The sequence below is a fragment of the Antedon bifida genome, chromosome 2 (assembly GCF_963402885.1).
Source record: "Antedon bifida chromosome 2, ecAntBifi1.1, whole genome shotgun sequence".
NCBI lineage: Eukaryota > Metazoa > Echinodermata > Crinoidea > Comatulida > Antedonidae > Antedon > Antedon bifida.
Genome location: NC_136227.1, coordinates 11,473,523 through 11,501,475, shown reverse-complemented (window position 1 = coordinate 11,501,475; position 27,953 = coordinate 11,473,523). Strand labels below are relative to the sequence as shown.

At 30.5% G+C, this 27,953-nt stretch overlaps 36 non-coding genes and 1 pseudogene across 36 annotated transcripts; all 37 read left to right on the top strand.

The window, feature by feature from the left end:
- The first annotated feature begins 214 nt into the window (after positions 1-214).
- LOC144836457 (U5 spliceosomal RNA) lies at positions 215-334 on the top strand. The gene has a single exon (XR_013611286.1). It is a non-coding gene; the product is annotated as a U5 spliceosomal RNA (small nuclear RNA).
- A 528-nt stretch (positions 335-862) lies between these two features.
- Positions 863-981, top strand: LOC144836487 (U5 spliceosomal RNA). The gene has a single exon (XR_013611315.1). It is a non-coding gene; the product is annotated as a U5 spliceosomal RNA (small nuclear RNA).
- A 407-nt stretch (positions 982-1,388) lies between these two features.
- Positions 1,389-1,508, top strand: LOC144836456 (U5 spliceosomal RNA). Its single transcript, XR_013611285.1, has one exon. It is a non-coding gene; the product is annotated as a U5 spliceosomal RNA (small nuclear RNA).
- A 406-nt stretch (positions 1,509-1,914) lies between these two features.
- Positions 1,915-2,033, top strand: LOC144836436 (U5 spliceosomal RNA). The gene has a single exon (XR_013611267.1). It is a non-coding gene; the product is annotated as a U5 spliceosomal RNA (small nuclear RNA).
- Positions 2,034-3,279: 1,246 nt separating this feature from the next.
- Positions 3,280-3,399, top strand: LOC144836480 (U5 spliceosomal RNA). Its single transcript, XR_013611310.1, has one exon. It is a non-coding gene; the product is annotated as a U5 spliceosomal RNA (small nuclear RNA).
- Positions 3,400-5,262: 1,863 nt separating this feature from the next.
- Positions 5,263-5,387, top strand: LOC144836522 (U5 spliceosomal RNA; annotated as a pseudogene).
- A 529-nt stretch (positions 5,388-5,916) lies between these two features.
- LOC144836518 (U5 spliceosomal RNA) lies at positions 5,917-6,035 on the top strand. Its single transcript, XR_013611346.1, has one exon. It is a non-coding gene; the product is annotated as a U5 spliceosomal RNA (small nuclear RNA).
- A 413-nt stretch (positions 6,036-6,448) lies between these two features.
- Positions 6,449-6,568, top strand: LOC144836449 (U5 spliceosomal RNA). Its single transcript, XR_013611279.1, has one exon. It is a non-coding gene; the product is annotated as a U5 spliceosomal RNA (small nuclear RNA).
- A 410-nt stretch (positions 6,569-6,978) lies between these two features.
- On the top strand, positions 6,979-7,098 carry LOC144836504 (U5 spliceosomal RNA). The gene has a single exon (XR_013611332.1). It is a non-coding gene; the product is annotated as a U5 spliceosomal RNA (small nuclear RNA).
- A 405-nt stretch (positions 7,099-7,503) lies between these two features.
- LOC144836447 (U5 spliceosomal RNA) lies at positions 7,504-7,622 on the top strand. The gene has a single exon (XR_013611277.1). It is a non-coding gene; the product is annotated as a U5 spliceosomal RNA (small nuclear RNA).
- A 413-nt stretch (positions 7,623-8,035) lies between these two features.
- LOC144836508 (U5 spliceosomal RNA) lies at positions 8,036-8,155 on the top strand. The gene has a single exon (XR_013611336.1). It is a non-coding gene; the product is annotated as a U5 spliceosomal RNA (small nuclear RNA).
- Positions 8,156-10,095: 1,940 nt separating this feature from the next.
- LOC144836525 (U5 spliceosomal RNA) lies at positions 10,096-10,212 on the top strand. Its single transcript, XR_013611352.1, has one exon. It is a non-coding gene; the product is annotated as a U5 spliceosomal RNA (small nuclear RNA).
- Positions 10,213-11,002: 790 nt separating this feature from the next.
- Positions 11,003-11,122, top strand: LOC144836523 (U5 spliceosomal RNA). The gene has a single exon (XR_013611350.1). It is a non-coding gene; the product is annotated as a U5 spliceosomal RNA (small nuclear RNA).
- A 529-nt stretch (positions 11,123-11,651) lies between these two features.
- LOC144836439 (U5 spliceosomal RNA) lies at positions 11,652-11,770 on the top strand. The gene has a single exon (XR_013611269.1). It is a non-coding gene; the product is annotated as a U5 spliceosomal RNA (small nuclear RNA).
- Positions 11,771-12,678: 908 nt separating this feature from the next.
- On the top strand, positions 12,679-12,798 carry LOC144836455 (U5 spliceosomal RNA). The gene has a single exon (XR_013611284.1). It is a non-coding gene; the product is annotated as a U5 spliceosomal RNA (small nuclear RNA).
- A 404-nt stretch (positions 12,799-13,202) lies between these two features.
- Positions 13,203-13,322, top strand: LOC144836448 (U5 spliceosomal RNA). The gene has a single exon (XR_013611278.1). It is a non-coding gene; the product is annotated as a U5 spliceosomal RNA (small nuclear RNA).
- A 410-nt stretch (positions 13,323-13,732) lies between these two features.
- LOC144836437 (U5 spliceosomal RNA) lies at positions 13,733-13,851 on the top strand. The gene has a single exon (XR_013611268.1). It is a non-coding gene; the product is annotated as a U5 spliceosomal RNA (small nuclear RNA).
- Positions 13,852-14,538: 687 nt separating this feature from the next.
- On the top strand, positions 14,539-14,657 carry LOC144836446 (U5 spliceosomal RNA). The gene has a single exon (XR_013611276.1). It is a non-coding gene; the product is annotated as a U5 spliceosomal RNA (small nuclear RNA).
- A 414-nt stretch (positions 14,658-15,071) lies between these two features.
- LOC144836484 (U5 spliceosomal RNA) lies at positions 15,072-15,192 on the top strand. Its single transcript, XR_013611314.1, has one exon. It is a non-coding gene; the product is annotated as a U5 spliceosomal RNA (small nuclear RNA).
- Positions 15,193-15,717: 525 nt separating this feature from the next.
- On the top strand, positions 15,718-15,835 carry LOC144836520 (U5 spliceosomal RNA). Its single transcript, XR_013611348.1, has one exon. It is a non-coding gene; the product is annotated as a U5 spliceosomal RNA (small nuclear RNA).
- Positions 15,836-16,237: 402 nt separating this feature from the next.
- On the top strand, positions 16,238-16,357 carry LOC144836510 (U5 spliceosomal RNA). The gene has a single exon (XR_013611338.1). It is a non-coding gene; the product is annotated as a U5 spliceosomal RNA (small nuclear RNA).
- Positions 16,358-18,008: 1,651 nt separating this feature from the next.
- Positions 18,009-18,127, top strand: LOC144836445 (U5 spliceosomal RNA). Its single transcript, XR_013611275.1, has one exon. It is a non-coding gene; the product is annotated as a U5 spliceosomal RNA (small nuclear RNA).
- A 414-nt stretch (positions 18,128-18,541) lies between these two features.
- On the top strand, positions 18,542-18,661 carry LOC144836453 (U5 spliceosomal RNA). The gene has a single exon (XR_013611283.1). It is a non-coding gene; the product is annotated as a U5 spliceosomal RNA (small nuclear RNA).
- A 526-nt stretch (positions 18,662-19,187) lies between these two features.
- LOC144836452 (U5 spliceosomal RNA) lies at positions 19,188-19,307 on the top strand. Its single transcript, XR_013611282.1, has one exon. It is a non-coding gene; the product is annotated as a U5 spliceosomal RNA (small nuclear RNA).
- A 526-nt stretch (positions 19,308-19,833) lies between these two features.
- On the top strand, positions 19,834-19,952 carry LOC144836444 (U5 spliceosomal RNA). The gene has a single exon (XR_013611274.1). It is a non-coding gene; the product is annotated as a U5 spliceosomal RNA (small nuclear RNA).
- A 414-nt stretch (positions 19,953-20,366) lies between these two features.
- Positions 20,367-20,486, top strand: LOC144836451 (U5 spliceosomal RNA). Its single transcript, XR_013611281.1, has one exon. It is a non-coding gene; the product is annotated as a U5 spliceosomal RNA (small nuclear RNA).
- A 526-nt stretch (positions 20,487-21,012) lies between these two features.
- Positions 21,013-21,131, top strand: LOC144836443 (U5 spliceosomal RNA). The gene has a single exon (XR_013611273.1). It is a non-coding gene; the product is annotated as a U5 spliceosomal RNA (small nuclear RNA).
- A 414-nt stretch (positions 21,132-21,545) lies between these two features.
- On the top strand, positions 21,546-21,665 carry LOC144836427 (U5 spliceosomal RNA). The gene has a single exon (XR_013611258.1). It is a non-coding gene; the product is annotated as a U5 spliceosomal RNA (small nuclear RNA).
- A 526-nt stretch (positions 21,666-22,191) lies between these two features.
- Positions 22,192-22,310, top strand: LOC144836494 (U5 spliceosomal RNA). Its single transcript, XR_013611322.1, has one exon. It is a non-coding gene; the product is annotated as a U5 spliceosomal RNA (small nuclear RNA).
- Positions 22,311-22,724: 414 nt separating this feature from the next.
- On the top strand, positions 22,725-22,844 carry LOC144836450 (U5 spliceosomal RNA). The gene has a single exon (XR_013611280.1). It is a non-coding gene; the product is annotated as a U5 spliceosomal RNA (small nuclear RNA).
- A 528-nt stretch (positions 22,845-23,372) lies between these two features.
- LOC144836442 (U5 spliceosomal RNA) lies at positions 23,373-23,491 on the top strand. Its single transcript, XR_013611272.1, has one exon. It is a non-coding gene; the product is annotated as a U5 spliceosomal RNA (small nuclear RNA).
- Positions 23,492-23,905: 414 nt separating this feature from the next.
- On the top strand, positions 23,906-24,026 carry LOC144836483 (U5 spliceosomal RNA). The gene has a single exon (XR_013611313.1). It is a non-coding gene; the product is annotated as a U5 spliceosomal RNA (small nuclear RNA).
- A 525-nt stretch (positions 24,027-24,551) lies between these two features.
- On the top strand, positions 24,552-24,669 carry LOC144836519 (U5 spliceosomal RNA). The gene has a single exon (XR_013611347.1). It is a non-coding gene; the product is annotated as a U5 spliceosomal RNA (small nuclear RNA).
- Positions 24,670-25,074: 405 nt separating this feature from the next.
- Positions 25,075-25,194, top strand: LOC144836509 (U5 spliceosomal RNA). Its single transcript, XR_013611337.1, has one exon. It is a non-coding gene; the product is annotated as a U5 spliceosomal RNA (small nuclear RNA).
- Positions 25,195-25,721: 527 nt separating this feature from the next.
- LOC144836441 (U5 spliceosomal RNA) lies at positions 25,722-25,840 on the top strand. The gene has a single exon (XR_013611271.1). It is a non-coding gene; the product is annotated as a U5 spliceosomal RNA (small nuclear RNA).
- Positions 25,841-26,859: 1,019 nt separating this feature from the next.
- Positions 26,860-26,979, top strand: LOC144836479 (U5 spliceosomal RNA). The gene has a single exon (XR_013611309.1). It is a non-coding gene; the product is annotated as a U5 spliceosomal RNA (small nuclear RNA).
- Positions 26,980-27,512: 533 nt separating this feature from the next.
- LOC144836440 (U5 spliceosomal RNA) lies at positions 27,513-27,631 on the top strand. The gene has a single exon (XR_013611270.1). It is a non-coding gene; the product is annotated as a U5 spliceosomal RNA (small nuclear RNA).
- Positions 27,632-27,953: the final 322 nt, after the last annotated feature.

The window sequence follows — 27,953 nt, the reverse complement described above, 5'->3', positions numbered from 1 at the left end:
TATTTGTTTTAAAAGTTTGGAAAAATTAATAAACATTATTATTTTTATAAATTATTAGTCAAAATGTTTTAAACCGATAGTGGTAAACTTTCTAGTGCAGCTGGACCAAGAGTTATGCATTTCGTTAATATTTAGTACGGTAGGTCTACATGAATTCAAACCTATTTATTTCGATAGGTGATGCTATGTATATACTATAGGTACAGGTTTTCAATCACTCTGGTTTCTCTGCATCACGCATAAATCTTTCGCCTTTTACTAAAGATTTCCGTGTAGAGGAACAACTATTGAGTTTCAACTCAATTTTTCTCAACCCTTGTTTTGGTACAAGGGTATTTATTAATTAAATGTTAGAATAATAATTAGTATTGTACGATCCGACAGCTTCTCATACTAAGTTTCTAGGTACGGCTATGATGTTTTTTCATACGAAACTAAATTTTATTGTACCAGTTACTGTATGCCTAAAAAATAATTATTAATCCTGTAGTTTAAATACATTGAATTAAGAATTAATTTCAACAAAATATTCTATCATTTATTCCCTTGATCTTGGCATTTGTGACACAATGAAAGGCCATTGTCAACTTCACAATACAATTATTTGAAATATGCAAATGTGGCATGTCCTTTTTTGTCTTCTATTTGTTTAAAAAATAAAAGTTTAGAAAAATGAATAAACATTATTATTTTTATAAATTATTAGTCAAAATGTTTTAAACCGATAGTGGTAAACTTTCTAGTCCAGCTGGACCAAGAGTTATGCATTTCGTTAATATTTAGTACGGTAGGTCTACATGAATTCAAACCTATTTATTTCGATAGGTGATGCAATGGATATACTAAAGGTACAGGTTTCTAATTGCTCTGGTTTCTCTGCATCACGCATAAATCTTTCGCCTTTTACTAAAGATTTCCGTGTAGAGGAACAACTATTGAGTTTCAACTCAATTTTTCTCAACCCTTGTTTTTGTACAAGGGTATTTATGAATTAAATGTTAGAATAACAATTAGTATTGTACGATCCGACAGCTTCTCACACTGAGTTTCTATGTACGGTATGATGTTTTTCAATGATTTCTTGATCTTGGCATTTGCTACATAGTAAACTGGTTAACTTTAAGTTACAATTATTTGAAATATGCAAATGATGGCATGTCTTTTTGATGCCTTTTATTTGTTTTAAAAGTTTGGAAAAATTAATAAACATTATTATTTTTATAAATTATTAGTCAAAATGTTTTAAACCGCTAGTGGTAAACTTTCTAGTGCAGCTGGACCAAGAGTTATGCATTTCGTTAATATTTAGTACGGTAGGTCTACATGAATTCAAACCTATTTATTTCTATAGGTGATGCTATGTATATACTATAGGTACAGGTTTCTAATCACTCTGGTTTCTCTGCATCACGCATAAATCTTTCGCCTTTTACTAAAGATTTCCGTGTAGAGGAACAACTATTGAGTTTCAACTCAATTTTTCTCAACCCTTGTTTTGGTACAAGGGTATTTATGAATTAAATGTTAGAATAACAATTAGTATTGTACGATCCGACAGCTTTTCAGACTGAGTATGTACGGTATGATGTTTTTCAATGATTTCTTGATCTTGGCATTTGCTACATACATATTCAACTGGTTAACTTTTAGTTACAATTATTTGAAATATGCAAATTATGGCATGTCTTTTTTTTGCCTTTTATTTGTTTTAAAAGTTTAGAAAAATTAATAAACATTATTATTTTTATAAATTATTAGTCAAAATGCTTTAAACCGATAGTGTTAAACTTTCTAGTGCAGATGGACCAAGATGTATACATTTCGTTAATGTTTAGTACGGTAGGTCTACATGAATTCAAACCTATTTATTTCGATAGGTGATGCTATGTATATACTATAGGTACAGGTTTCTAATCACTCTGGTTTCTCTGCATCACGCATAAATCTTTCGCCTTTTACTAAAGATTTCCGTGCAGAGGAACAACTATTGAGTTTCAACTCAATTTTTCTCAACCCTTGTTTTTGTACAAGGGTATTTATGAATTAAATGTTAGAATAATAATTAGTATTGTACGATTCGACAGCTTTTCAGACTGAGTTTCTATGTACGGTATGATGTTTTTCAATGTTTTCTTGATCTTGGCATTTGCTACATAGTCAACTGGTTAACTTTAAAGACACCTTCCCTGCAATTTTGGACGTTTTTTTTTGCAAAATAATAGATATATATCACTTTAAAAACATTAAACCATGTCATTCACTGTCTTAAATGTACGTTTTATGGTAAATTATGATAAAAAGTGAGAAACAATGCACTACCTAAGTAGCTCGCGGCGATCGACCTCTCGTGGACGGTCTTAGGACTAGCCTAGCTAGTCTTAGTTTTGTAGGCCTAGCTGGTAAACATCGGTAACGTACGAACATCGTACGCTAGCTATATACCTAGCCTGACGTTGCATAGTTGCTGCATTAATTGTCTTTCTATTTTTGAAAGATTCCGTTGATACAAATTGGGGAAAACCCAGTATTTTCGCTGAAAAGTTAGGAGTCTTTCATTTGTTTTGGCCTCACGATCGATCGAAAAGTGGGCGAATTACAGGTGAAAAACAAAAATATCAATCCGCGCGCAATGCATTTTGGGATTTATAGCGGGCCGCTATAATTATTACAATCGACTTATTTTTCACATTTTTAACCGTTTAAAGACGAAAAAAGTTATCGCAATAGGACCATATAGTATTATTTTTACATTAAATATAGCCTAGTTTGTGATCTTAAATTAGATCTAAAAAACGTAGGGAAGGGGGCTTAATAGTTTCTAGGTACGGCTATGATGTATTTTCAATCGAAACTTTATTTTATTATACCAGTTACTCTATGCCTAGAAAATAAATATCAATCCTGATGTTTAATTAGATTGAATTAAGAATTAATTTCAACAAAATATTCTATCATTTATTCCCTTGATCTTAGCATTTGTGACACAGTGAAAGGCCATTGTCAACTTCACAATACAATTATTTGAAATACGCAAATGTGGCATGTCCTTTTTTGTCTTCTATTTGTTTAAAAAATAAAAGTTTAGAAAAATGAATAAACATTATTATTTTTATAAATTATTAGTCAAAATGTTTTAAACCGATAGTGGTAAACTTTCTAGTGCAGCTGGACCAAGATGTATACATTTCGTTAATGTTTAGTACGGTAGGTCTACATGAATTCAAACCTATTTATTTCGATAGGTGATGCTATGTATATACTATAGGTACAGGTTTCTAATCACTCTGGTTTCTCTGCATCACGCATAAATCTTTCGCCTTTTACTAAAGATTTCCGTGTAGAGGAACAACTATTGAGTTTCATTTCAATTTTTCTCAACCCTTGTTTTCGTACAAGGGTATTTATGAATTAAATGTTAGAATAACAATTAGTATTGTACGATCCGACAGCTTCTCAGACTAAGTTTCTAGGTACGGCTATGATGTATTTTCAATCGAAACTTTATTTTATTATACCAGTTACTGTATGCCTAAAAAATAAATATTAATCCTGTAGTTTAAATACATTGAATCAAAAATTAATTTCAACAAAATTTTCTATCATTTATATCCTTGATCTTGGCATTTGTGACACAGTGAAAGGCCATTGTCAACTTCACAATACAATTATTTGAAATATGCAAATGTGGCATGTCCTTTTTTGTCTTCTATTTGTTTAAAAAAATAAAAGTTTAGAAAAATTAATAAACATTATTATTTTTATAAATTATTAGTCAAAATGTTTTAAACCGATAGTGGTAAACTTTCTAGTGCAGCTGGACCAAGAGTTATGCATTTCGTTAATATTTAGTACGGTAGGTCTACATGAATTCAAACCTATTTATTTCGATAGGTGATGCTATATATATACTATAGGTACAGGTTTTTAATCACTCTCTTTTACTAAAGATTTCCGTGTAGAGGAACAACTATTGAGTTTCAACTCAATTTTTCTCCACCCTTGTTTTTGTACAAGGGTATTTATGAATTAAATGTTAGAATAATAATTAGTATTGTACGATTCGACAGCTTTTCAGACTGAGTTTCTATGTACGGTATGATGTTTTTCAATGTTTTCTTGATCTTGGCATTTGCTACATAGTCAACTGGTTAACTTTAAAGACACCTTCCCTGCAATTTTGGACGTTTTTTGGAAAAAAATAGATATATATCACTTTAAAAACATTAAACCATGTCATTCACTGTCTTAAATGTACGTTTTATGGTAAATTATGATAAAAAGTGAGAAACAATGCACTACCTAAGTAGCTCGCGGCGATCGACCTCTCGTGGACGGTCTTAGGCCTAGCCTAGCTAGTCTTAGTTTTGTAGGCCTAGCTGGTAAACATCGGTAACGTACGAACGTCGTACACTAGCTATATACCTAGCCTGACGTTGCATAGTTGCTGCATTATTTGTCTTTCTATTTTTGAAAGATTCCGTTGATACAAATTGGGGAAAACCCGGTATTTTCGCTGAAAAGTTAGGAGTCTTTCATTTGTTTTGGCCTCACGATCGATCGAAAAGTGGGCGAATTACAGGTGAAAAACAAAAATATCAATCCGCGCGCAATGCATTTTGGGATTTATAGCGGGCCGCTATAATTATTACAATCGACTTATTTTTCACATTTTTAACCGTTTAAAGACGAAAAAAGTTATCGCAATAGGATCATATAGTATTATTTTTACATTAAATATAGCCTAGTTTGTGATCTTAAATTAGATCTAAAAAACGTAGGGAAGGGGGCTTAATAGTTTCTAGGTACGGCTATGATGTATTTTCAATCGAAACTTTATTTTATTATACCAGTTACTGTATGCCTAGAAAATAAATATCAATCCTGTAGTTTAATTAGATTGAATTAAGAATTAATTTCAACAAAATATTCTATCATTTATTCCCTTGATCTTGGCATTTGTGACACATTGAAAGGCCATTGTCAACTTCACAATACAATTATTTGAAATATGCAAATGATGGCATGTCTTTTTTTGTCTTCTATTTTGTTTAAAAAAATAAAAGTTTAGAAAAATTAATAAACATTATTATTTTTATAAATTATTAGTCAAAATGTTTTAAACCGATAGTGGTAAACTTTCTAGTGCAGATGGACCAAGATGTATACATTTCGTTAATGTTTAGTACGGTAGGCCTACATTATTTCAAACCTATTTATTTCGATAGGTGATGCTATGTATATACTATAGGTACAGGTTTCTAATCACTCTGGTTTCTCTGCATCACGCATAAATCTTTCGCCTTTTACTAAAGATTTACGTGTAGAGGAACAACTACCGTATTGAGTTTCAACTCAATTTTTCTCAACCCTTGTTTTGGTACAAGGGTATTTAATAATTAAATGTTAGAATAATAATTAGTATTGCACGATCCGACAGCTTCTCAAAATAAGTTTCTAGGTACGGCTATGATGTATTTTCAATCGAAACTTTATTTTATTATACCAGTTACTGTATGCCTAGAAAATAAATATTAATCCTGTAGTTTAAATAGATTGAATTAAGAATTAATTTCAACAAAATATTCTATCATTTATTCCCTTGATCTTGGCATTTGTGACACAGTGAAAGGCCATTGTCAACTTCACAATACAATTATTTGAAATATGCAAATGTGGCATGTCCTTTTTTGTCTTCTATTTGTTTAAAAAAATAAAAGTTTAGAAAAATTAATAAACATTATTATTTTTATAAATTATTAGTCAAAATGTTTTAAACCGATAGTGGTAAACTTTCTAGTGCAGCTGGACCAAGAGTTATGCATTTTGTTAATATTTAGTACGGTAGGTCTACATGAATTCAAACCTATTTATTTCGATAGGTGATGCTATGTATATACTATAGGTACAGGTTTCTAATCACGCTGGTTTCTCTGCATCACGCATAAATCTTTCGCCTTTTACTAAAGATTTCCGTGTAGAGGAACAACTATTGAATTTCAACTCAATTTTTCTCAACCCTTGTTTTTGTACAAGGGTATTTATGAATTAAATGTTAGAATAACAATTAGTATTGTACGATCCGACAGCTTCTCACACTGAGTTTCTATGTACGGTATGATGTTTTTCAATAATTTCTTGATCTTGGCATTTGCTACATAGTCAACTGGTTAACTTTAAATTACAATTATTTGAAATATGCAAATGATGGCATGTCTTTTTTGTCTTCTATTTTGTTTAAAAAAATAAAAGTTTAAAAAAATTAATAAACATTATTATTTTTATAAATTATTAGTCAAAAGGTTTTAAACCGATAGTGGTAAACTTTCTAGTGCAGATGAACCAAGATTTATACATTTCGTTAATATTTAGTACGGTAGGTCTACATGAATTCAAACCTATTTATTTCGATAGGTGATGTTATGTATATGCTATAGGTACAGGTCTCTAATCACTCTGGTTTCTCTGCATCACGCATAAATCTTTCGCCTTTTACTAAAGATTTCCGTGTAGAGGAACAACTATTGAGTTTCAACTCAATTTTTCTCAACCCTTGTTTTCGTACAAGGGTATTTATGAATTAAATGTTAGAATAATAAATAGTATTGTACGATCCGACAGCTTTTCAGACTGAGTTTCTATGTACGGTATGTTGTTTTTCAATGATTCCTTGATCTTGGCATTTGCTAAATACATAGTCAACTGGTTAACTTTAAGTTATAATTATTTGAAATATGCAAATGATGGCATGTCTTTTTTTTGCATTTTATTTGTTTTAAAAGTTTGGAAAAATTAATAAACATTATTATTTTTATAAATTATTAGTCAAAAGGTTTTAAACCGATAGTGGTAAACTTTCTAGTGCAGATGGACCAAGAGTTATGCATTTCGTTAATATTTAGTACGGTAGGTCTACATGAATTCAAACCTATTTATTTCGATTGGTGATGCAATGGATATACTATAGGTACAGGTTTCTAATTACTCTGGTTTCTCAGCATCACGCATAAATCTTTCGCCTTTTACCAAAGATTTCCGTGTAGAGGAACAACTATTGAGTTTCAACTCAATTTTTCTCAACCCTTGTTTTCGTACAAGGGTATTTATGAATTAAATGTTAGAATAATAATTAGTATTGTACAATCCGACAGCTTTCCAGACTGAGTTTCTATGTACGGTATGATGTTTTTCAATGATTCCTTGATCTTGGGATTTGCTACTTAGTCAACTGGTTAACTTTAAGTTACAATTATTTGAAATATGCAAATGATGGCATGTCTTTTTTTGCCTTTTATTTGTTTTAAAAGTTTGGAAAAATTAATAAACATTATTATTTTTATAAATTATTAGTCAAAATGCTTTAAAACGATAGTGTTAAACTTTCTAGTGCAGATGAACCAAGATTTATACATTTCGTTAATGTTTAGTACGGTAGGTCTACATGAATTCAAACCTACTTATTTCGATAGGTGATGCTATGTATATACTATAGGTACAGGTTTCTAATCACTCTGGTTTCTCTGCATCACGCATAAATCTTTCGCCTTTTACTAAAGATTTCCGTGTAGAGGAACAACTATTGAGTTTCAACTCAATTTTTCTCAACCCTTGTTTTTGTACAAGGGTATTTATGAATTAAATGTTAGAATAATAATTAGTATTATACGATCCGACAGCTTTTCAGACTGCGTTTCTATGTACGGTATGATGTTTTTCAATGATTCCTTGATCTTGGCATTTGCTACATAGTCGACTGGTTAATTTTAAGTTACAATTATTTGAAATATGCAAATGATGGCATGTCTTTTTTTGTATTCTATTTGTTTAAAAAAACAGAAGTTTAGAAAAATAAATAAACATTATTATTTTTATAAATTATTGGTCAAATTGTTTTAAACCGATAATGGTAAACTTTCTAGTGCAGCTGGACCAAGAGTTATGCATTTCGTTAATATTTAGTACGGTAGGTCTACATTATTTCAAACCTATTTATTTCGATAGGTGATGCTATGTATATACTATAGGTACAGGTTTCTAATCACTCTGGTTGCTCTGCATCACGCATAAATCTTTCGCCTTTTACTAAAGATTTCCGTGTAGAGGAACAACTATTGAGTTTCAACTCAATTTTTCTCAACCCTTGTTTTCGTACAAGGGTATTTATGAATTAAATGTTAGAATAATAAATAGTATTGTACGATCCGACAGCTTTTCAGACTGAGTTTCTATGTACGGTATGTTGTTTTTCAATGATTCCTTGATCTTGGCATTTGCTAAATACATAGTCAACTGGTTAACTTTAAGTTATAATTATTTGAAATATGCAAATGATGGCATGTCTTTTTTTTGCCTTTTATTTGTTTTAAAAGTTTGGAAAAATTAATAAACATTATTATTTTTAAAAATTATTAGTCAAAATGTTTTAAACCGATAGTGGTAAACTTTCTAGTGCAGCTGGACCAAGAGTTATGCATTTCGTTAATATTTAGTACGGTAGGTCTACATGAATTCAAACCTATTTATTTCGATAGGTGATGCTATGTATATACTATAGGTACAGGTTTCTAATCACTCTGGTTTCTCTGCATCACGCATAAATCTTTCGCCTTTTACTAAAGATTTCTTCTTCTTTCGGTTACTGCTTAACGATCCTTAAGGATCAAAACAAGCAGGGTTTGTGCGCATGCGGGGTCTTTGTTATTTAGTCTCTGGTTTCAGGTGATATGTTTTTTAAGTGTTCCTTTAATGCTTCCTTGAAAGATTCAGTTTCTTCAATGTTCTGTATATTTGGAGGTAGTTTGTTCCAATCCCTAGTTGTTCTCGTCACATATGAGAACTTGTAAGTATCAGTGCGTGTTTGGTGTTGGATAAATGATTTGCTGGTTGAAGATCGACGGGTTTGCCTTTGAGCCGGCGCCAGATAAGAATGGAGTGGCAGAGCCAGATGGCCCCCCATGGCTTTATGTAAAGTAACAAGACGTGATGTTTTTCGCCTTAAGGAAAGTGGTTCCCAATTCAGATCTTTTATTAGTTCTGTTACACTCTGTTGCCAGTCATAGTTGTTATGGACCATTCTGGCTGCTCGCCGTTGAATTTTACCAATTTTTTGTATGAGTTCAGTGGTAAAGGGGTCCCAAACCCCAGAACAATATTCCAAGGTTGGCCTTACCAGTGCAGTGTATGCAGTTGCTTTGGTGTCCTTATTACAGAAACTTAGGTTTCGACGAACAAAACCGAGAGTTTTGTTGGCTGTGCTAACTATTCTGTTAATGTGTGTGTTCCATTTCAGATTGTGAGCAATGTCAACACCTAAATAGGTGTGGGTGTGAGTCTCTTGCAAGATCGAATTTCCGAGACTGTATTGATTGGTGATTGGGTTTTTTGATGCCGCAATTCTGAGGAGATAGCATTTGTTTACATTGAATGACATCTGCCATTTTCTCTGCCATATTGACAGAGTGTCGAGATCTTGCTGTAATAATTTTGAATCATTTTTGGTTTTAATTGTGCAGAGGAACAACTATTGAGTTTCAACTAAATTTGTCTCAACCCTTGTTTTTGTACAAGGGTATTTATTAATTAAATGTTAGAATAATAATTAGTATTGTACGATCCGACAGCTTCTCAGACTAAGTTTCTAGGTACGGCTATGTTGTTTTTTCATACCAAACTAAATTGTATTATACCAGTTACTGTATGCCTAAAAATAAATATTAATCCTGTAGTTTAAATACATTGAATTAAAAATTAATTTCAACAACATTTTCTATCATTTATTCCCTTGATCCTGGCATTTGTGACACAGTGAAAGGCCATTGTCAACTTCACAATACAATTATTTGAAATATGCAAATGTGGCATGTCCTTTTTTGTCTTCTATTTGTTTAAAAAAATAAAAGTTTAGAAAAATTAATAAACATTATTATTTTTATAAATTATTATTCAAAATGTTTTAAACCGATAGTGGTAAACTTTCTAGTGCAGATGGACCAAGAGTTATGCATTTCGTTAATATTTAGTACGGTAGGTCTACATGAATTCAAACCTATTTATTTCGATAGGTGATGCTATGTATATACTATAGGTACAGGTTTCTAATTACTCTGGTTTCTCTGTATCACGCATAAATCGTTCGCCTTTACTAAAGATTTCCGTGTAGAGGAACAACTATTGAGTTTCATTTCAATTTTTCTCAACCCTTGATCTTCCTACGTTAGTTTATAGAAGAAAGAGAGCTTCTCTGATCCAAGTATTTAAAATACTGAAAGGATTCGATAAATTGGACATTGAAACCTTTTTTAATATGTCAACTATCCATTATACTAGAGGTCATTCTTTCAAACTATCAAAGCCCCGGGGCAAAACTAAATGGGGATCAAATAATTTTGGAGCAAGAGTAGTTAACGATTGGAACGCTTTGCCGAGAGTTGTTGTAGAGTCAAAGTCATTGAATCAGTTTAAGTCTAATTTGAAAGAACACTGGAAAAACCACCACCAGAAGTTTCAGCCGTATGTAAGAGATTTGTAACTCCAGAGAGGCGAATAAGCAATATGCTTTAGCCTTAATTTCATGGTAATTCAAGGTAATTGTACAAGGGTATTTATGAATTAAATGTTAGAATAATAATTAGTATTGTACGATCCGAAAGCTTTTCAGACTGAGTTTCTATGTACGGTAAGATGTATTTCAATGATTCCTTGATCTTGGCATTTGCTACATAGTCAACTGGTTAACTTTAAGTTACAATTATTTGAAATATGCAAATGATGGCATGTCTTTTTTTTGCCTTTTGTTTGTTTTAAAAGTTTGGAAAAATTAATAAACATTATTATTTTTATAAATTATTAGTCAAAATGTTTTAAACCGCTAGTGGTAAACTTTCTAGTGCAGCTGGACCAAGAGTTATGCATTTCGTTAATATTTAGTACGGTAGGTCTACATGAATTCAAACCTATTTATTTCAATAGGTGATGCTATGTATATACTATAGGTACAGGTTTCTAATCACTCTGGTTTCTCTGCATCACGCATAAATCTTTCGCCTTTTACTAAAGATTTCCGTGTAGAAGAACAACTATTGAGTTTCAACGCAATTTTTCTCAACCCTTATTTTGGTAACAAGTGTATTTATTAATTAAATGTTAGAATAATAATTAGTATTGTACGATCCGACAGCTTCTCATGCTAAGTTTCTAGGTACGGCTATGATGTTTCTTCATACGAAACTAAATTTTATTATACCAGTTACTGTATGCCTAAAAAATAAATATTAATCATGTAGTTTAAATACATTGAATTAAGAATTAATTTCAACAAAATATTCTATTATTTTATTCCCTTGATCTTGGCATTTGTGACACATTGAAAGGCCATTGTCAACTTCACAATACAATTATTTGAAATATGCAAATGTGGCATGTCCTTTTTTGTCTTCTATTTGTTTAAAAAATAAAAGTTTAGAAAAATGAATAAACATTATTATTCTTATAAATTATTAGTCAAAATGTTTTAAACCGATAGTGGTAAACTTTCTAGTGCAGCTGGACCAAGAGTTATGCATTTCGTAATATTTAGTACGGTAGGTCTACATGAATTCAAACCTATTTATTTCGATAGGTGATGCAATGGATATACTAAAGGTACAGGTTTCTAATTACTCTGGTTTCTCTGCATCACGCATAAATCTTTCGCCTTTTACTAAAGATTTCCGTGTAGAGGAACAACTATTGAGTTTCAACTAAATTTTTCTCAACCCTTGTTTTTGTACAAGGGTATTTATGAATTAAATGTTAGAATAACAATTAGTATTGTACGATCCGACAGCTTCTCACACTGAGTTTCTATGTACGGTATGATGTTTTTCAATGATTTCTTGATCTTGGCATTTGCTACATAGTCAACTGGTTAACTTTAAGTTACAATTATTTGAAATATGCAAATGATGGCATGTCTTTTTTATGGCTTTTATTTGTTTTAAAAGTTTGGAAAAATTAATAAACATTATTATTTTTATAAATTATTAGTCAAAATGTCTTAAACCGATAGTGGTAAACTTTCTAGTGCAGCTTGACCAAGAGTTATGCATTTCGTTAATATTTAGTACGGTAGGTCTACATGAATTCAAACCTATTTATTTCAATAGGTGATGCTATGTATATACTATAGGTACAGGTTTCTAATAATAATAATAATAAATAACATTTATAAAGCGCAAGAGACAAAGGTTTCAAAGCGTTGTGTTTTCCAAGATCTGTGCAAGTAGTAGCGTGTGATTATGCTTCTCTGAAGAGATGAGTTTTGAGTTTAGTTTTAAATGTGATTACAGATTTTGATGAGCGTATTTCGAGGGGTAGAGTGTTCCAGAGTTTTGGGGCTGCGACAGCGAAAGCACGATCACCGTAAAACCGAGTTCTGGAACGGGGTTCAGGTTTTAGAAGAGGTCTGCAGGATGAACGAAGCGAAGAGTTGGTTGACGGAGTAATGATGTCACATATATGTAGGCTGGAGCACATCCGTTGATGGCCTTATATGTCAGCAACAGGATTTTAAAACGAATGCGCTGAACTACAGGCAACCAGTGTAAGTCACGAAAAACGGGAGAAATATGTTCATGTCGTTTAGAGCCAGTGATAAGTTTTGCGGCGGAATTTTGGATTCGTTGAAGAGGAGACAGATAAGAATCACTCTGGTTTCTCTGCATCACGCATAAATCTTTCGCCTTTTACTAAAGATTTCCGTGTAGAGGAACAACTATTGAGTTTCAACTCAATTTTTCTCAACCCTTGTTTTGGTACAAGGGTATTTAAAATTAAATGTTAGAATAATAATTAGTATTGTACAATCCGACAGCTTTCCAGACTGAGATTCTATGTACGGTATGATGTTTTTCAATGATTCCTTGATCTTGCCATTTGCTACTTAGTCAACTGGTTAACTTTAAGTTACAATTATTTGAAATATGCAAATGATGGCATGTCTTTTTTTGCCTTCTATTTGTTTTAAAAGTTTAGAAAAATTAATAAACATTATTATTTTTATAAATTATTAGTCAAAATGCTTTAAACCGATAGTGTTAAACTTTCTAGTGCAGATGAACCAAGATTTATACATTTCGTTAATATTTAGTACGGTAGGTCTACATGAATTCAAACCTATTAATTTCGATAGGTGATGCTATGTATATACTATAGGTACAGGTTTCTAATCACTCTGGTTTCTCTGCATCACGCATAAATCTTTCGCCTTTTACTAAAGATTTCCGTGTAGAGGAACAACTATTGAGTTTCAACTCAATTTTTCTCAACCCTTGTTTTCGTACAAGGGTATTTATGAATTAAATGTTAGAATAATAAATAGTATTGTACGATCCGACAGCTTTTCAGACTGAGTTTCTATGTACGGTATGTTGTTTTTCAATGATTCATTGATCTTGGCATTTGCTAAATACATAGTCAACTGGTTAACTTTAAGTTACAATTATTTGAAATATGCAAATGATGGCATGTCTTTTTTTTGCCTTTTATTTGTTTTTAAAGTTTGGAAAAATTAATAAACATTATTATTTTTATAAATTATTAGTCAAAATGTTTTAAACCGATAGTGGTAAACTTTCTAGTGCAGATGGACCAAGAGTTATGCATTTCGTTAATGTTTAGTACGGTAGGTCTACATGAATTCAAACCTATTTATTTCGATAGGTGATGCTATGTATATACTATAGGTACATGTTTCTGATTACTCTGGTTTCTCTGCATCACGCATAAATCTTTCGCCTTTTACTAAAGATTTCCGTGCAGAGGAACAACTATTGAGTTCCAACTCAATTTTTCTCAACCCTTGTTTTTGTACAAGGGTATTTATGAATTAAATGTTAGAATAATAATTAGTATTGTACAATCCGACAGCTTTTCAGACTGAGTTTCTATGTACGGTATGATGTTTTTCAATGATTCCTTGATCTTGGCATTTGCTACATACATAGTCAACTGGTTAACTTTAAGTTTTGGTACAAGGGTATTAATTAATTAAATTTTAGAATAATAATTAGTATTGCACGATCCGACAGCTTCTCATACTAAGTTTCTAGGTACGGCTATGATGTATTTTCAATCGAAACTTTATTATACCAGTTACTGTAAGCCTAGAAAATAAATATTAATCCTGTAGTTTAAATACATTGAATCAAAAATTAATTGCAACACAAAATATTCTATCATTTATTCCCTTGATCTTGGCATTTGTGACACAGTGAAAGGCCATTGTCAACTTCACAATACAATTATTTGAAATATGCAAATGTGGCATGTCCTTTTTTGTCTTCTATTTGTTTAAAAAAATAAAATTTAGAAAAATTAATAAACATTATTATTTTTATAAATTATTAGTCAAAATGTTTTAAACCGATAGTGGTAAACTTTCTAGTTCAGCTGGACCAAGAGTTATGCATTTTGTTAATATTTAGTACGGTAGGTCTACATGAATTCAAACCTATTTATTTCGATAGGTGATGCTATGTATATACTATATGTACAGGTTTCTAATCACTCTGGTTTCTCTGCATCACGCATAAATCTTTCGCCTTTTACTAAAGATTTCCGTGTAGAGGAACAACTATTGAGTTTCAACTCAATTTTTCTCAACCCTTGTTTTTGTACAAGGGTATTTATGAATTAAATGTTAGAATAACAATTAGTATTGTACGATCCGACAGCTTCTCACACTGAGTTTCTATGTACGGTATGATGTTTTTCAATGATTTCTTGATCTTGGCATTTGCTACATAGTCAACTGGTTAACTTTAAGTTACAATTATTTGAAATATGCAAATGATGGCATGTCTTTTTTTGTCTTCTATTTTGTTTAAAAAAATAAAAGTTTAGAAAAATTAATAAACATTATTATTTTTATAAATTATTAGTCAAAATGTTTTAAACCGATAGTGGTAAACTTTCTAGTGCAGATGGACCAAGATGTATACATTTCGTTAATGTTTAGTACGGTAGGCCTACATTATTTTAAACCTATTTATTTCGATAGGTGATGCTATGTATATACTATAGGTACAGGTTTCTAATCACTCTGGTTTCTCTGCATCACGCATAAATCTTTCGCCTTTTACTAAAGATTTCCGTGTAGAGGAACAACTATAGAGTTTCAACTCAATTTTTCTCAACCCTTGTTTAGGTACAAGGGTATTTATTAATTAAATTTTAGAATAATAATTAGTATTGCACGATCCGACAGCTTCTCATACTAAGTTTCTAGGTACGGCTATGATGTATTTTCAATCGAAACTTTATTATACCAGTTACTGTAAGCCTAGAAAATAAATATTAATCCTGTAGTTTAAATACATTAAATCAAAAATTAATTGCAACACAAAATATTCTATCATTTATTCCCTTGATCTTGGCATTTGTGACACAGTGAAAGGCCATTGTCAACTTCACAATACAATTATTTGAAATATGCAAATGTGGCATGTCCTTTTTTGTCTTCTATTTGTTTAAAAAAATAAAAGTTTAGAAAAATTAATAAACATTATTATTTTTATAAATTATTAGTCAAAATGTTTTAAACCGATAGTGGTAAACTTTCTAGTTCAGCTGGACCAAGAGTTATGCATTTTGTTAATATTTAGTACGGTAGGTCTACATGAATTCAAACCTATTTATTTCGATAGGTGATGCTATGTATATACTATATGTACAGGTTTCTAATCACTCTGGTTTCTCTGCATCACGCATAAATCTTTCGCCTTTTACTAAAGATTTCCGTGTGAGGAACAACTATTGAGTTTCAACTCAATTTTTCTCAACCCTTGTTTTTGTACAAGGGTATTTATGAATTAAATGTTAGAATAACAATTAGTATTGTACGATCCGACAGCTTCTCACACTGAGTTTCTATGTACGGTATGATGTTTTTCAATGATTTCTTGATCTTGGCATTTGCTACATAGTCAACTGGTTAACTTTAAGTTACAATTATTTTAAATATGCAAATGATGGCATGTGTTTTTTTGTCTTCTATTTTGTTTAAAAAAATAAAAGTTTAGAAAAATTAATAAACATTATTATTTTTATTTATTAGTCAAAATGTTTTAAACCGATAGTGGTAAACTTTCTATTGCAGATGGACCAAGATGTATACATTTCGTTAATGTTTAGTACGCATTATTTTAAACCTATTTATTTCGATAGGTGATGCTATGTATATACTATAGGTACAGGTTTCTAATCACTCTGGTTTCTCTGCATCACGCATAAATCTTTCGCCTTTTACTAAAGATTTCCATGTAGAGGAACAACTATTGAGTTTCATTTCAATTTTTCTCAACCCTTGTTTTCGTACAAGGGTATTTATGAATTAAATGTTAGAATAACAATTAGTTTTGTACGATCCGACAGCTTCTCAGACTAAGTTTCTAGGTACGGATATGATGTATTTTCATTCGAAACTTTATTTTATTATACCAGTTACTGTATGCCTAGAAAATAAATATTAATCCTGTATTATCGGGGGTACCCCAAGGTTCCGTGTTGGGACCTATTCTTTTTAATTTGTATACATGTGAGCTCCCATCAGTAGTTAATTCAAATATTGCATTATATGCAGATGATACTGTCTTGTTCAGAGTAATAAATAATCAAGATGATTGTTTGAAGCTTCAAGACGATCTAACTGCCATAGCCCTATGGGGCACTGATAATTATATGTCTCTAAATAACAGTAAATGTAAGGTTATGTCGATCTCTAGATCGAAAGTAAAACAGTATTTTCATTATAGAATTGATAATAAAATACTTGAAAGTGTAACAGAATACAAGTATCTTGGTGTTACCTTGTCTTCAGATTTGAAGTGGAATAAACACATCTCTCTGACTACTGGTAAATGCAATAAACTTGTTGGATTTATTAAGAGGTGTGTTAGAACCAATGATCAGACCGTTTTTCCTAAATTATTTAAGTCTATCATTAGGCCTGTATTTGAATACGCTTCACCTGTCTGGTTTCCATTTCTGCAAAGCACCATCAATCAGATTGAATCTGTTCAGAGACGCTTTACACGATCATGCTTCCCACGTTTTTTTCACATGGATTATGACATGCGGCCGTCATACGAACAAAGGTTACAGACTCTAAAATTACCCACGATTTATAATAGACTTAAATTCATCCGTGTTAAATTTGTTGTGAAGTGCCTCTGTACAGATTTCCTAATTGATGGTGTTTTGCTACCTAAACCTGTTGAACGTAGAAGTGAGAAACTTGTTTTTAGACATGAGAAGTCTCGTACAAATGCTTTTTTTAATTCTGTTTTTATTTCATTTCCACGGATGTGGGATGAGATTCCGGTATTTATCACAGACATGTTTATTTATAATGATTGCAATTTTTATTCTGTTTTATATAAATTCTATGTTACCGGATTGTTAAATGTTTAACCTTGTTTCTGTTATTTTGCCACCAGCACTATCAGGAGAGTCTTCTATAGCGATATTTTTTGCTTTTTGACAATCCGCCAGGATAGTTTCTGCGTTTTTTCTATGCTTGTTTTGCTTATGTAACTTATGCTTTTTGTATTATTGTTATTATTTATCTGGTTAATAAATGAATATGAATATGAATATAGTTTAAATAGATTGAATTAAAAATTAATTGCAACACAAAATATTCTATCATTTATTCCCTTGATCTTGGCATTTGTGACACAGTGAAAGGCCATTGTCAACTTCACAATACAATTATTTGAAATATGCAAATGTGGCATGTCCTTTTTTGTCTTCTATTTGTTTAAAAAAATAAAAGTTTAGAAAAATTAATAAACATTATTATTTTTATAAATTATTAGTCAAAATGTTTTAAACCGATAGTGGTAAACTTTCTAGTTCAGCTGGACCAAGAGTTATGCATTTTGTTAATATTTAGTACGGTAGGTCTACATGAATTCAAACCTATTTATTTCGATAGGTGATGCTATGTATATACTATATGTACAGGTTTCTAATCACTCTGGTTTCTCTGCATCACGCATAAATCTTTCGCCTTTTACTAAAGATTTCCGTGTAGAGGAACAACTATTGAGTTTCAACTCAATTTTTCTCAACCCTTGTTTTTGTACAAGGGTATTTATGAATTAAATGTTAGAATAACAATTAGTATTGTACGATCCGACAGCTTCTCACACTGAGTTTCTATGTACGGTATGATGTTTTTCAATGATTTCTTGATCTTGGCATTTGCTACATAGTCAACTGGTTAACTTTAAGTTACAATTATTTGAAATATGCAAATGATGGCATGTCTTTTTTTGTCTTCTATTTTGTTTAAAAAAATAAAAGTTTAGAAAAATTAATAAACATTATTATTTTTATAAATTATTAGTCAAAATGTTTTAAACCGATAGTGGTAAGCTTTCTAGTGCAGATGGACCAAGATGTATACATTTCGTTAATGTTTAGTACGGTAGACCTACATTATTTTAAACCTATTTATTTCGATAGGTGATGCTATGTATATACTATAGGTACAGGTTTCTAATCACTCTGGTTTCTCTGCATCACGCATAAATCTTTCGCCTTTTACTAAAGATTTCCGTGTAGAGGAACAACTATTGAGTTTCAACTCAATTTTTCTCAACCCTTGTTTTGGTACAAGGGTATTAATTAATTAAATTTTAGAATAATAATTAGTATTGCACGATCCGACAGCTTCTCATACTAAGTTTCTAGGTACGGCTATGATGTATTTTCAATCGAAACTTTATTATACCAGTTACTGTAAGCCTAGAAAATAAATATTAATCCTGTAGTTTAAATACATTGAATCAAAAATTAATTGCAACACAAAATATTCTATCATTTATTCCCTTGATCTTGGCATTTGTGACACAGTGAAAGGCCATTGTCAACTTCACAATACAATTATTTGAAATATGCAAATGTGGCATGTCCTTTTTTGTCTTCTATTTGTTTAAAAAAATAAAAGTTTAGAAAAATTAATAAACATTATTATTTTTATAAATTATTAGTCAAAATGTTTTAAACCGATAGTGGTAAGCTTTCTAGTGCAGATGGACCAAGAGTTATGCATTTTGTTAATGTTTAGTACGGTAGGCCTACATTATTTTAAACCTATTTATTTCGATAGGTGATGCTATGTATATACTATAGGTACAGGTTTCTAATCACTCTGGTTTCTCTGCATCACGCATAAATCTTTCGCCTTTTACTAAAGATTTCCGTGTAGAGGAACAACTATTGAGTTTCAACTCAATTTTTCTCAACCCTTGTTTTGGTACAAGGGTATTAATTAATTAAATTTTAGAATAATAATTAGTATTGCACGATCCGACAGCTTTTCATACTAAGTTTCTAGGTACGGCTATGATGTATTTTCAATCGAAACTTTATTATACCAGTTACTGTAAGCCTAGAAAATAAATATTAATCCTGTAGTTTAAATACATTGAATCAAAAATTAATTGCAACACAAAATATTCTATCATTTATTCCCTTGATCTTGGCATTTGTGACACAGTGAAAGGCCATTGTCAACTTCACAATACAATTATTTGAAATATGCAAATGTGGCATGTCCTTTTTTGTCTTCTATTTGTTTAAAAAAATAAAAGTTTAGAAAAATTAATAAACATTGTTATTTTTATAAATTATTAGTCAAAATGTTTTAAACCGATAGTGGTAAACTTTCTAGTTCAGCTGGACCAAGAGTTATGCATTTTGTTAATATTTAGTACGGTAGGTCTACATGAATTCAAACCTATTTATTTCGATAGGTGATGCTATGTATATACTATATGTACAGGTTTCTAATCACTCTGGTTTCTCTGCATCACGCATAAATCTTTCGCCTTTTACTAAAGATTTCCGTGTAGAGGAACAACTATTGAGTTTCAACTCAATTTTTCTCAACCCTTGTTTTTGTACAAGGGTATTTATGAATTAAATGTTAGAATAACAATTAGTATTGTACGATCCGACAGCTTCTCACACTGAGTTTCTATGTACGGTATGATGTTTTTCAATGATTTCTTGACCTTGGCATTTGCTACATAGTCAACTGGTTAACTTTAAGTTACAATTATTTGAAATATGCAAATGATGGCATGTCTTTTTTTGTCTTCTATTTTGTTTAAAAAAATAAAAGTTTAGAAAAATTAATAAACATTATTATTTTTATAAATTATTAGTCAAAATGTTTTAAACCGATAGTGGTAAGCTTTCTAGTGCAGATGGACCAAGATGTATACATTTCGTTAATGTTTAGTACGGTAGGCCTACATTATTTTAAACCTATTTATTTCGATAGGTGATGCTATGTATATACTATAAGTACAGGTTTCTAATCACTCTGGTTTCTCTGCATCACGCATAAATCTTTCGCCTTTTACTAAAGATTTCCGTGTAGAGGAACAACTATTGAGTTTCAACTCAATTTTTCTCAACCCTTGTTTTGGTACAAGGGTATTTATTAATTAAATTTTAGAATAATAATTAGTTTTGCACGATCCGACAGCTTCTCATACTAAGTTTCTAGGTACGGCTATGATGTATTTTCAATCGAAACTTTATTATACCAGTTACTGTAAGCCTAGAAAATAAATATTAATCCTGTAGTTTAAATACATTGAATCAAAAATTAATTGCAACACAAAATATTCTATCATTTATTCCCTTGATCTTGGCATTTGTGACACAGTGAAAGGCCATTGTCAACTTCACAATACAATTATTTGAAATATGCAAATGTGGCATGTCCTTTTTTGTCTTCTATTTGTTTAAAAAAATAAAAGTTTAGAAAAATTAATAAACATTATTATTTTTATAAATTATTAGTCAAAATGTTTTAAACCGATAGTGGTAAACTTTCTAGTTCAGCTGGACCAAGAGTTATGCATTTTGTTAATATTTAGTACGGTAGGTCTACATGAATTCAAACCTATTTATTTCGATAGGTGATGCTATGTATATACTATATGTACAGGTTTCTAATCACTCTGGTTTCTCTGCATCACGCATAAATCTTTCGCCTTTTACTAAAGATTTCCGTGTAGAGGAACAACTATTGAGTTTCAACTCAATTTTTCTCAACCCTTGTTTTTGTACAAGGGTATTTATGAATTAAATGTTAGAATAACAATTAGTATTGTACGATCCGACAGCTTCTCACACTGAGTTTCTATGTACGGTATGATGTTTTTCAATGATTTCTTGATCTTGGCATTTGCTACATAGTCAACTGGTTAACTTTAAGTTACAATTATTTGAAATATGCAAATGATGGCATGTCTTTTTTTGTCTTCTATTTTGTTTAAAAAAATAAAAGTTTAGAAAAATTAATAAACATTATTATTTTTATAAATTATTAGTCAAAATGTTTTAAACCGATAGTGGTAAGCTTTCTAGTGCAGATGGACCAAGATGTATACATTTCGTTAATGTTTAGTACGGTAGGCCTACATTATTTTAAACCTATTTATTTCGATAGGTGATGCTATGTATATACTATAGGTACAGGTTTCTAATCACTCTGGTTTCTCTACATCACGCATAAATCTTTCGCCTTTTACTAAAGATTTCCGTGTAGAGGAACAACTATTGAGTTTCAACTCAATTTTTCTCAACCCTTGTTTTGGTACAAGGGTATTTATTAATTAAATTTTAGAATAATAATTAGTTTTGCACGATCCGACAGCTTCTCATACTAAGTTTCTAGGTACGGCTATGATGTATTTTCAATCGAAACTTTATTATACCAGTTACTGTAAGCCTAGAAAATAAATATTAATCCTGTAGTTTAAATACATTAAATCAAAAATTAATTGCAACACAAAATATTCTATCATTTATTCCCTTGATCTTGGCATTTGTGACACAGTGAAAGGCCATTGTCAACTTCACAATACAATTATTTGAAATATGCAAATGTGGCATGTCCTTTTTTGTCTTCTATTTGTTTAAAAAAATAAAAGTTTAGAAAAATTAATAAACATTATTATTTTTATAAATTATTAGTCAAAATGTTTTAAACCGATAGTGGTAAACTTTCTAGTTCAGCTGGACCAAGAGTTGTGCATTTTGTTAATATTTAGTACGGTAGGTCTACATGAATTCAAACCTATTTATTTCGATAGGTGATGCTATGTATATACTATATGTACAGGTTTCTAATCACTCTGGTTTCTCTGCATCACGCATAAATCTTTCGCCTTTTACTAAAGATTTCCGTGTAGAGGAACAACTATTGAGTTTCAGCTCAATTTTTCTCAACCCTTGTTTTTGTACAAGGGTATTTATGAATTAAATGTTAGAATAACAATTAGTATTGTACGATCCGACAGCTTCTCACACTGAGTTTCTATGTACTGTATGATGTTTTTCAATGATTTCTTGATCTTGGCATTTGCTACATAGTCAACTGGTTAACTTTAAGTTACAATTATTTGAAATATGCAAATGATGGCATGTCTTTTTTTGTCTTCTATTTTGTTTAAAAAAATAAAAGTTTAGAAAAATTAATAAACATTATTATTTTTATAAATTATTAGTCAAAATGTTTTAAACCGATAGTGGTAAGCTTTCTAGTGCAGATGGACCAAGATGTATACATTTCGTTAATGTTTAGTACGGTAGGCCTACATTATTTTAAACCTATTTATTTCGATAGGTGATGCTATGTATATACTATAGGTACAGGTTTCTAATCACTCTGGTTTCTCTGCATCACGCATAAATCTTTCGCCTTTTACTAAAGATTTCCGTGTAGAGGAACAACTATTGAGTTTCAACTCAATTTTTCTCAACCCTTGTTTTGGTACAAGGGTATTTATTAATTAAATTTTAGAATAATAATTAGTATTGCACGATCCGACAGCTTCTCATACTAAGTTTCTAGGTACGGCTATGATGTATTTTCAATCGAAACTTTATTATACGAGTTACTGTAAGCCTAGAAAATAAATATTAATCCTGTAGTTTAAATACATTAAATCAAAAATTAATTGCAACACAAAATATTCTATCATTTATTCCCTTGATCTTGGCATTTGTGACACAGTGAAAGGCCATTGTCAACTTCACAATACAATTATTTGAAATATGCAAATGATGGCATGTCTTTTTTTGTCTTCTATTTTGTTTAAAAAAATAAAAGTTTAGAAAAATTAATAAACATTATTATTTTTATAAATTATTAGTCAAAATGTTTTAAACCGATAGTGGTAAACTTTCTAGTTCAGCTGGACCAAGAGTTATGCATTTTGTTAATATTTAGTACGGTAGGTCTACATGAATTCAAACCTATTTATTTCGATAGGTGATGCTATGTATATACTATATGTACAGGTTTCTAATCACTCTGGTTTCTCTGCATCACGCATAAATCTTTCGCCTTTTACTAAAGATTTCCGTGTAGAGGAACAACTATTGAGTTTCAACTCAATTTTTCTCAACCCTTGTTTTTGTACAAGGGTATTTATGAATTAAATGTTAGAATAACAATTAGTATTGTACGATCCGACAGCTTCTCACACTGAGTTTCTATGTACGGTATGATGTTTTTCAATGATTTCTTGATCTTGGCATTTGCTACATAGTCAACTGGTTAACTTTAAGTTACAATTATTTGAAATATGCAAATGATGGCATGTCTTTTTTTGTCTTCTATTTTGTTTAAAAAAATAAAAGTTTAGAAAAATTAATAAACATTATTATTTTTATAATTTATTAGTCAAAATGTTTTAAACCGATAGTGGTAAACTTTCTAGTGCAGATGGACCAAGATGTATACATTTCGTTAATGTTTAGTACGGTAGGCCTACATTATTTTAAACCTATTTATTTCGATAGGTGATGCTATGTATATACTATAGGTACAGGTTTCTAATCACTCTGGTTTCTCTGCATCACGCATAAATCTTTCGCCTTTTACTAAAGATTTCCGTGTAGAGGAACAACTATAGAGTTTCAACTCAATTTTTCTCAACCCTTGTTTAGGTACAAGGGTATTTATTAATTAAATTTTAGAATAATAATTAGTATTGCACGATCCGACAGCTTCTCATACTAAGTTTCTAGGTACGGCTATGATGTATTTTCAATCGAAACTTTATTATACCAGTTACTGTAAGCCTAGAAAATAAATATTAATCCTGTAGTTTAAATACATTAAATCAAAAATTAATTGCAACACAAAATATTCTATCATTTATTCCCTTGATCTTGGCATTTGTGACACAGTGAAAGGCCATTGTCAACTTCACAATACAATTATTTGAAATATGCAAATGTGGCATGTCCTTTTTTGTCTTCTATTTGTTTAAAAAAATAAAAGTTTAGAAAAATTAATAAACATTATTATTTTTATAAATTATTAGTCAAAATGTTTTAAACCGATAGTGGTAAACTTTCTAGTTCAGCTGGACCAAGAGTTATGCATTTTGTTAATATTTAGTACGGTAGGTCTACATGAATTCAAACCTATTTATTTCGATAGGTGATGCTATGTATATACTATATGTACAGGTTTCTAATCACTCTGGTTTCTCTGCATCACGCATAAATCTTTCGCCTTTTACTAAAGATTTCCGTGTGAGGAACAACTATTGAGTTTCAACTCAATTTTTCTCAACCCTTGTTTTTGTACAAGGGTATTTATGAATTAAATGTTAGAATAACAATTAGTATTGTACGATCCGACAGCTTCTCACACTGAGTTTCTATGTACGGTATGATGTTTTTCAATGATTTCTTGATCTTGGCATTTGCTACATAGTCAACTGGTTAACTTTAAGTTACAATTATTTGAAATATGCAAATGATGGCATGTCTTTTTTTGTCTTCTATTTTGTTTAAAAAAATAAAAGTTTAGAAAAATTAATAAACATTATTATTTTTATAATTTATTAGTCAAAATGTTTTAAACCGATAGTGGTAAACTTTCTATTGCAGATGGACCAAGATGTATACATTTCGTTAATGTTTAGTACGCATTATTTTAAACCTATTTATTTCGATAGGTGATGCTATGTATATACTATAGGTACAGGTTTCTAATCACTCTGGTTTCTCTGCATCACGCATAAATCTTTCGCCTTTTACTAAAGATTTCCATGTAGAGGAACAACTATTGAGTTTCATTTCAATTTTTCTCAACCCTTGTTTTCGTACAAGGGTATTTATGAATTAAATGTTAGAATAACAATTAGTTTTGTACGATCCGACAGCTTCTCAGACTAAGTTTCTAGGTACGGATATGATGTATTTTCATTCGAAACTTTATTTTATTATACCAGTTACTGTATGCCTAGAAAATAAATATTAATCCTGTAGTTTAAATAGATTGAATTAAGAATTAATTTCAACAAAATATTCTATCATTTCCCTTGATCTTGGCATTTGTGACACAGTGAAAGGCCATTGTCAACTTCACAATACAATTATTTGAAATATGCAAATGTGGCATGTCCTTTTTTGTCTTCTATTTTGTTTAAAAAAATAGAAGTTTACAAAAATTAATAAACATTATCATTTTTATAAATTATTAGTCAAATTGTTTTAAACCGATAGTGGTAAACTTTGTAGTGCAGATGGACCAAGATGTATACATTTCGTTAATGTTTAGTACGGTAGGTCTACATTATTTCAAACCTATTTATTTCGATAGGTGATGCTATGTATATACTATAGGTACAGGTTTCTAATCACTCTGGTTTCTCTGCATCACGCATAAATCTTTCGCCTTTTACTAAAGATTTCCGTGTAGAGGAACAACTATTGAGTTTCAACTCAATTTTTCTCAACCCTTGTTTTTGTACAAGGGTATTTATGAATTAAATGTTAGAATAACAATTAGTATTGTACGATCCGACAGCTTTTCAGACTGAGTTTCTATGTACGGTATGATGTTTTTCAATGATTTCTTGATCTTGGCATTTGCTACATAGTCAACTGGTTAACTTTAAGTTACAAATATTTGAAATATGCAAATAATGGCATGTCTTTTTTTTGCCTTTTATTTGTTTTAAAACTTAGTTTGGAAAAATTAATAAACATTATTATTTTTATAAATTATTAGTCAAAATGCTTTAAACCGATAGTGTTAAACTTTCTAGTGCAGATGACCAAGATTTATACATTTCGTTAATATTTAGTACGGTAGGTCTACATGAATTAAAACCTATTTATTTCGATAGGTGATGATGTATATACTATAGGTACAGGTTTCTAATCACTCTGGTGTCTCTGCATCACGCATAATCATCTGATAGGAATCTTGATAATAATTTTGAAAGACTAGCGTCGCCCGCTTATAATAACAAATATTTATTTTATTACTACATACTATTCTATGTATTTATCACAAAGTTTTTTAGATGAATATATATACAGAAATGGCTCTGTTTACGTGCAGAGCCATTATAATAATTAGGTGCGTACAGAGATGCGCCCTCTATTATTTTATTCAAAATCATGAAGTCAACCGTGCGTGTCATGTCACAATTTCAACAAAATATTCTATCATTTATTCCCTTGATCTTGGCATTTGTGACACAGTGAAAGGCCATTGTCAACTTCACAATACAATTATTTGAAATATGCAAATGTGGCATGTCCTTTTTTGTCTTCTATTTTGTTTAAAAAAATAGAAGTTTACAAAAATTAATAAACATTATCATTTTTATAAATTATTAGTCAAATTGTTTTAAACCGATAGTGGTAAACTTTGTAGTGCAGATGGACCAAGATGTATACATTTCGTTAATGTTTAGTACGCATTATTTTAAACCTATTTATTTCGATAGGTGATGCTATGTATATACTATAGGTACAGGTTTCTAATCACTCTGGTTTCTCTGCATCACGCATAAATCTTTCGCCTTTTACTAAAGATTTCCGTGTAGAGGAACAACTATTGAGTTTCATTTCAATTTTTCTCAACCCTTGTTTTCGTACAAGGGTATTTATTAATTAAATGTTAGAATAACAATTAGTTTTGTACGATCCGACAGCTTCTCAGACTAAGTTTCTAGGTACGGATATGATGTATTTTCATTCGAAACTTTATTTTATTATACCAGTTACTGTATGCCTAGAAAATAAATATTAATCCTGTAGTTTAAATAGATTGAATTAAGAATTAATTTCAACAAAATATTCTATCATTTATTCCCTTGATCTTGGCATTTGTGACACAGTGAAAGGCCATTGTCAACTTCACAATACAATTATTTGAAATATGCAAATGTGGCATGTCCTTTTTTGTCTTCTATTTTGTTTAAAAAAATAGAAGTTTACAAAAATTAGTAATAAACATTATCATTTTTATAAATTATTAGTCAAATTGTTTTAAACCGATAGTGGTAAACTTTGTAGTGCAGATGGACCAAGATGTATACATTTCGTTAATGTTTAGTACGGTAGGTCTACATTATTTCAAACCTATTTATTTCGATAGGTGATGCTATGTATATACTATAGGTACAGGTTTCTAATCACTCTGGTTTCTCTGCATCACGCATAAATCTTTCGCCTTTTACTAAAGATTTCCGTGTAGAGGAACAACTATTGAGTTTCAACTCAATTTTTCTCAACCCTTGTTTTTGTACAAGGGTATTTATGAATTAAATGTTAGAATAACAATTAGTATTGTACGATCCGACAGCTTTTCAGACTGAGTTTCTATGTACGGTATGATGTTTTTCAATGATTTCTTGATCTTGGCATTTGCTACATAGTCAACTGGTTAACTTTAAGTTACAAATATTTGAAATATGCAAATAATGGCATGTCTTTTTTTTGCCTTTTATTTGTTTTAAAACTTAGTTTGGAAAAATTAATAAACATTATTATTTTTATAAATTATTAGTCAAAATGCTTTAAACCGATAGTGTTAAACTTTCTAGTGCAGATGACCAAGATTTATACATTTCGTT